Source organism: Numida meleagris, chromosome 2 (genome assembly GCF_002078875.1).
Source record: "Numida meleagris isolate 19003 breed g44 Domestic line chromosome 2, NumMel1.0, whole genome shotgun sequence".
Taxonomy (NCBI): domain Eukaryota; kingdom Metazoa; phylum Chordata; class Aves; order Galliformes; family Numididae; genus Numida; species Numida meleagris.
In genome coordinates, this window is record NC_034410.1 from 72,902,363 (window position 1) to 72,909,718 (window position 7,356).

At 36.6% G+C, this 7,356-nt stretch overlaps 1 long non-coding RNA gene across 2 annotated transcripts in view; it reads right to left on the bottom strand.

The window, feature by feature from the left end:
* Window positions 1–7,356, bottom strand: part of LOC110394998 — a 142,504-nt gene that overhangs the window by 26,738 nt on the left and 108,410 nt on the right. For both annotated transcript variants that reach the window (XR_002436091.1, XR_002436092.1), the window contains exon 2: window positions 977–1,040. This is a non-coding gene — a long non-coding RNA (uncharacterized LOC110394998). The remainder of the gene's footprint in view (window positions 1–976; window positions 1,041–7,356) is intronic.

Sequence of the window (7,356 nt, forward strand, 5' to 3'; positions counted from 1 at the left end):
TTTGTCAACAGCAGGAGCACTCATTCACCGCCATCACCTAACTTCTTAATATACTGCTGAACTCTTCCTGGGAGTGAAATTTCTCCATAAGAGAGAATAAACTGTAAATAATGTCAAAAATAACCAGAAAAAAATATATGCTAAGCAAGCGGCAAATGGAAGAAGCCAAGCTAGCTGAGAGGTTGTGTGCATGTCAGTGAAAGCACTATCATTTAGAAGTAATGGAGAAACATGAAATTGGGCTTACGGTTCAGTCATGTGCATCCAAAAAATAACAGTAAGGGCAGCAGGAAGTAAATGTTACTTTACTTTGCTGGCAGGAAAGCAAATTCTTGAAAGTACTCAATTCCCTGTCAAAATGCAATTCAACACAGTTCAATAAAACTGCTACTTACTAAATAACGTCAAAAGAATATGACTCTTTAAAGTATTTCACTAGGCAAGAGGCACTTTTTCAAGGCAGTGTTTTTTTTTCTGAGTGTTTTTTGAATCACATGCTAGGCCACTTCTTCAACCTAAACAGAAAACTATTCACACTGTGTGTTAGCCTTTGGGCTCTCAATCCTCCCTTAGTGCTGATGTTGCTAGCTTTGGCAGAGACCTTTGCAATACACTGGAATATCATATCTGTAAGTGGAAATGAAATGCCTGTCATCAAGGAAATCCATGCTGGGCCATCCATGGTATCTAATTAGTAAACAAATCAGAAATTCAAAGTTACATTTACTTGCTGCTTGGACTTCTTGAGCACAAATCCAAAAGGGAAATGGCAGGTAAAGAAATTTGAAATTACAGCTGGAAACTGAGCCCAAGGTTTCTTAATTTGGATGCCAATGTGAACGTGAAAGTCCACCTCTTTCTCCTTCTGCTGAAATGAAATAGAATTAAGTGATAGCAGGTACTAATGAGCAAATTCTACACAAGCCTCATATCACACACACTGCATTAAGTCTTTGAAAAGAGAGAAGACACTTACTGAGAAAGGAGGGGGACAGAAGAACTCAGTTTGGAATATGAATTTTGTTCTGCAGTCTCCTCATCTGCAAAACAACACAGCTGAATTATTAGTATGAATGACAACCTTCCAATAGCTTAGTATCCTAAAATACCTGTTCTCAAAGAACACCGAAGTTCAATACTAATGCATACTCACTGTTTATTCATGAAACAAAAGTTTATCAGGCTTCCTATCAAGGAGGCTCACCATAATTAAAGAATTTATTCATTATTATTATGTGAAGTACTACAGAGCAAGGATAAGGTCTGGAAAAAATCACTAGCTCTGCTAAGTATAGCAATGAAGTCTCTTTGCCCATGTAGTACTTAAAATGTGATCATAAATAATGTGTATTTGCTGACACCATCCTTCCACATTCATCTTTTTCACTAAATCTCAATATAAGGGGAATTATTATAGTGAGTACACAAAGAAGTTCCATTTCACTCTGAGCACAGTGCCGTCTAGTCCTTGAACGCTTGACTAGTAATTGCCTGTGCATTCAGGAGGAAGAATTATAAGAAAGAATTAAAGGATTTCCTTTGGGTCAAAGTTGAACAACCTATCACTATGAGCCAGAATGAGTGAAATTTACTTGTATGTATGGACTTTTCTAAAAAATAAAACAAAAACCATCAACAAAAAAAAAGCTAACAGGTGAGTAATTCAGTTACTGGTTTGTACATCACCTGGATTTTGTGACACGATAATTTATCTGCCATTTATATATTATCAATAAATATTATCCTAGAATATCAAACTGTTGCTGTATTGCAGGAAGCAGATTTCAAGGATTCTGGTATGAACCTGGAAAGGTGTTACTTTGTCTCTCAAATTCTACATGTAAAAAGATCATGATAGCATCATCTTTTCCTTTCTTCATTAAGAAACTTGTCTATTATACAGCATCTTAGTCTCTTAGGAGCAGCTTCTTCTAAGAGTCAAGTACAAGATAATCCTGTGATCTGAACTAACAACATAAAAATACAGTAATAATATTTTAAATGTTTTTACACGATCATGTCTCTGTCATAATGGCCAGTATATGGTCATAATGGTTGTCCAAGACAAATGAAAATGTCACAATGGTCAGCCAAGACAAACAGAAAGTACTTTAACTATATAGACAAAAATATGATGGCTTTATTTGCACCTTATTCACTCCCTTTGACATCACTAGACTAATTCACAGCACTCCAAAAATATCTAGAAAAAAATAATAACAATTAAACTTTAAAGAATATTTTGGATCCAAGAGAAGTTATTTAAAAAAAAACTGTTTTCTGTTCCATGAATGTTATATTGTTTCATTAATTAACAAAAGATAAAGCAAAACTGAAATCATAATTTCCATAAGCTCCTGTTGCTTCATTTTTTCTCTTTAACATTACATAAGAAGGGATTAAATATCTACTAATAAAACAGATGCCAGAAAAATAAAATATTATTATCCATTTAGGAATGGTATCATCTAAATTCTATGATATATTTCTCATTTTAAGTGTAGTTTTTATTATTTTGCACTTAAGAATGCTGTGAAATATACGAATATTGCTGTTGCTCTTAATTACAAAATATGGGTATTTTGGTTCAAAACTTGTAAAATGTTCACAGAAAAAAAAGCTCTGCATGTTAGAACATTCAGAGCTGAAAATTTCTAAGGAAATCAAATGAAGAAATTAACAATTATTATACTGACAGCTAGGACAAAGGAAGAAAAAAATTGAGTGCCTTAAGAATGACAGACAATGTCAGTAGAAGAAGTATGAAGAACAAACTAAATTTGTGGCTCTGCATTAGCAATACTGGGGTTCAAAAAACTTCTTATTCATCAAGAATGACAGCAGTTTGTGATTGCATTTGTTTCAAAATGCAATAAAAATGAGCGCTAATGTCAGTGAGATGTTTCTTTGCACTACTTTCATTACAGAGTGTGTAGTAATTGTTTGATCCAGAGTATGACACTTTTTAGATCAGACTATTCAAAACCAGTGAAAAAGTCATAATTTCTTTCTTTCCTTCCTTTTCCTTCCCTTTCTCTTTTTCTTCCATCCTTTTCCCCCCCCCTTTCTTCTTTCCTGTCTCTATACTTTCCTTCCTTTTTTAAAAACATTTAAACTGTACTCTGTGGCCAGCCCAAAAAGTACCCAAATTTTTCTGGCTCTGTGTCTGATGACATACATGATGCAAACACAGACCGTTCTTGCAGACCATCAGCCTTCCTTCAGAACCTCGTATAATGGACTTGCTCTGATAGTAGTGTCAGAGCATGTGAGGATATTCCAGTACTACCTCTAACTGTATTTGGTGAGCCTCTTAAGTGTTTCTTAGATTAAACAATTACATTATTTTTAAGCAACTGGGTTTTAGTATTGTTCTTGCTTGAACTAGGCAGTTAGCTTCTATTTGACACTTTGCAAGAATAGAATTATAGAATCATAGAATCCTTAGAGTTGGAAGGGACTTCTGATGGCTGTCTGGTCCAACTCCCCTGCCATGAAGAGGGACACCACATCTAGATCAGGTTGCCCAGGGCCGTATCCAGCCTTGCCTTGAAAGTCTCCAGGGATGGGGCATCAGTCACAACACTAGGTAACCTGTTCCAGTGCCTCACCACCCTCACTGTAAAAGACTTTCTCCTTATATCCAATAGTTTATATGATAAACAAGAAGACGTTAAATGGTGATGTATTGGGTTTCCTGACAAGATTTTGCTGGTAGCTGGGAGTTAGAGGAGTGGGAAAATGTGCAGGCACCCAGGTCAGTGCAGAAGGGCAGGAGGAGCTCCAGGCACACAGCAGCAGCTCCCTGCAGCCCAGGAGAGGCCCACGGGGGAGCAGGCCACCCCCCCGCCCTCAGTGCAGAGCAGGACTCCCTGTGCAGCCGTGGAAGGGCCCATGGTGCTGTGGTGGATGAGGCCTGAAGGAGGCTGGAGCTTGTGGAGATCAAATGCAGAAGCAAGCTCCTGGCAAGAACTGTGGTGCAATGAGAGGAGCCCACAGTGGAACCAGAGGTTTGGCATGAAATAAAGCCCGTGGGAAAGACCCACACTGGACCTGGGAAAAAAATATGGGAAAGGCACAACAGAGATGAAGTGACTGGTAATAACCTCAATTCCCCACTCCCCTGCATGGATCAGGGGCAGCAGAAGAATCTGGAACAAGGAGTGAAGCTCAGTCTGAAAAGAAGAGGGATTGGATGGTTTTTTTTTTCTCCCTATTATACTCCTCTTTTTTTTTTTTTTTTTAATTGGCAAAAATTTGAATTAATCTTTTCCAAGACGAATCTGTTTTGCTTTTAACAGTAACTGGTAAGCAGTCTCCCTGTGGTTATCTTGACCCACAATATTTTTCATCTTATTTCTTCCCCAAAATGTGTCATGATGAGGAAGGGGAGCGACAGAATAGCTGCCTGGGCACCTTCCAGCCAGCCAAGGTCAAGACAATACAGGTGGTTATAATCTCTTTGGAGTTTTTATTTATTTTATTTTTATTATTTTTACTTTGTTTTCAGGAGTTTGGAGGAGTAAGGGAGAGTGAGGTAATGAAGCATGGAAAAATGATTCCCTGAATACTACAAACAGTAAACAGGTAGCTTCAGCTTTCCTTCTCAGAAACCCCCATGTCTACTAAAGTATAATCCTGTGTACTAAGAAAATCTGCCTCTCCTCATGGTGATGCTCATAGTCATTTATCCAGGCTTTCTGATAGATTTTATTGATTCCAGCAGTAGCTGTTGGGCTTTAAGTTAAAGTTAAATAGTATCTATCTTATCTAATACCAGTTTAGTTTAAAATCTTTTCTACTGGAGAAAACAGTTTCTTCGTGGTAAATTTCCACATTGTAGAATGAAATACATAAGAAAAATCCACTTGTCCTTTCACTCTACATCTGCCAGGGACAGAGCAGTGCAAGTGGCTGGAAGGAGACAATGTAGTAAGGCAGCAAAGCATTTATTTATACGTGCAGGCCCACAGACAACCACAGATCAAGCTTTTATTGCTGCTGCTATTTGCAGTGAGAGAAAAAAACACTGAATCTTCTTCTTTGATCCTGGAAATATGTGCTTGGCAATACTTTCTATCTTTAACAAATACTAATGTGCCTCCACATTTAAGATCTGCTGGATAATAGCTTTTGGCAATTCCAATATAAAGCATGAATGCAAGCAAGTAGTAAGTCTTTGCTGCAATATTTTCTGCACTTACTGAAGGCAGGCTGGCAAAAGCGGTGCCAGTGGGGCATGATGTTACCTCTTAGGGACTCTGAAAAAATTTGCAGGAAAGCATTGGCTGTATTTTAATGATCAGAAATGCCTCACAGCTATTCCACAGCCTGGCAGATAAGAGACTTCTCTCCCCATCTGCCACTTCATCAACTCAATATCCATCAGTTCATCTACATGATATGATCATAACTGCTTTCCTAGAGCAGCAGTGTATCTTGTTTTCTCAGTCAGTGTAGTTTGAGAGGTATCTCAAAGACATGGCTAGAAACAATAGGAATTCATGTTTTATCCCATGGCCAGTCTTACTGAGGCTAGAAATGTTTTATACCAAACTATTTTTCACAAGCATTTTTTTTAATTAGCTTCTTATGCAAAAAGAGACATTGAGCTTTAACAATTTGAAAGTATTTGAGATCGTGCCCTATTTTTTTCCTACTTTTGCTGTTGTGTTACATCCTATGTGATTATCTTACTGATCATTTCACATTTCATTTGATCATTTCACAATGCAATGAAGCACTGAGATATTTCTCTCCTTTTATCACTGTAATATTACTTGGACCAACAGAAAGAAAAGAATGTGCATAATTACAAAGAAGGCTATTGTAAAGGAGGAGGGAGTTATCTATAAAAACGAGACAATACTGCTAGGAATATACAAATATCTTTTGTTAATACCTAAACAAAAAATGGACAGTGGGAGTTACAACCTCGAATTCATGCATGCCTTGAATGTAGAATTTATTAGTCTTTCAACTCATTCAGTAATTAATCATGTGAGTATGTTTCTGTAGATCATCCTAACAGGCTGATGGACAGCCAAAATATGGAATCTGAGCACTCCGTGTGGCACACTTGAAAACAAATGTATCAGAAAGAAGCACAAGAAGCAGTCATTATTTACTACATTCTATATCTATTCTGAGAAGAAGTTTGGAATTCAGGCTTCAATTCTTCTGAGTGAAACTGATGGAAAATGTAGCCATATTCTGCCGTAATGTTTCTTCCAGACATCAGCCAGAACCTCAAATCTTTTACAAAAAAATGCAGAGAAACACACAGAGTTTATAGATGGTTTTCTCTGCCAGTGAAAGGCTCTCATCCTGCCAGTGGAGGCTTATGTCATTTTTTCAGAAAACACATAGTATTTAGTATTTTATTCTGATGCCTTGAAGTCCACTGAGATGTGAATACCAAAGCTTTTTATAATTCTTATGGTTTTGTTTTTGTTTTTGTTTCTGACAGCAGAGGTTGTGTGTACTGGAAGACTAGCCACTATGCAGGCAATGTGAACTTAAATTTTTAAACTGGCTACTGTGCTCATAATCCATTCATTACAGGCCACCAGAAGTTTTGATCTATTGACAAGGAGGCAGAAGTATTTAGGAAGAACCAAAGTAGTAACTGTCACAGATTTTGCTGAATACTTAATACAAGTGATTAATTGAGAATGATTTGGAGTATCCACGTGAAAAATGTCTGGCTTGTTCATATAATAGAATAGCATTTTTCTGTTTTCATGCCACCTGCTCAGGTGACTGCTTTCAAAGCTGTAATTTTAAAGCTTTAGATACACACAGTACTCTCTTATCACAATAGTTTGAAAACACATGAAAGAACACATAAATATGTATGTGTTTAGAGTATTCTTACACATTTTGTATTTATACACACACAGACAAGCAGACAAAACACACGTAAGCATGTATTACATTTATAAAAATACTTTTCCAAACCCATGTAAAAAAGTCCCATTATGTTCTGCATCTGGCATATGGATTTTCCTTCCTGAATGAGTATACTATTATCCAAAAATCAGTGTCACATCATGTTTTTTTATTTTACTGAATAAAAATGAATAGCGATTATTTTTACAAAGGCTTTATAATTGAAATACTGGGTATGTTCCTCTAGATATTAGTAAAGATTAAAATGCAGACATCATTGTTTTATCTTCTTATTCAAAATGCCTCAGCTGTACAATATTTCCACTAGATTTTCAGTTTTCACAGCTGAGTGAAAGGAGAGCATAAGATATTTCACCCTTCTTTCTTATAAAATTTAATTTTCAACACAAGTGCTAGCAACAAAGATTACCATTTATATATAAAAAAGAAAGAGTGAAACAGAGT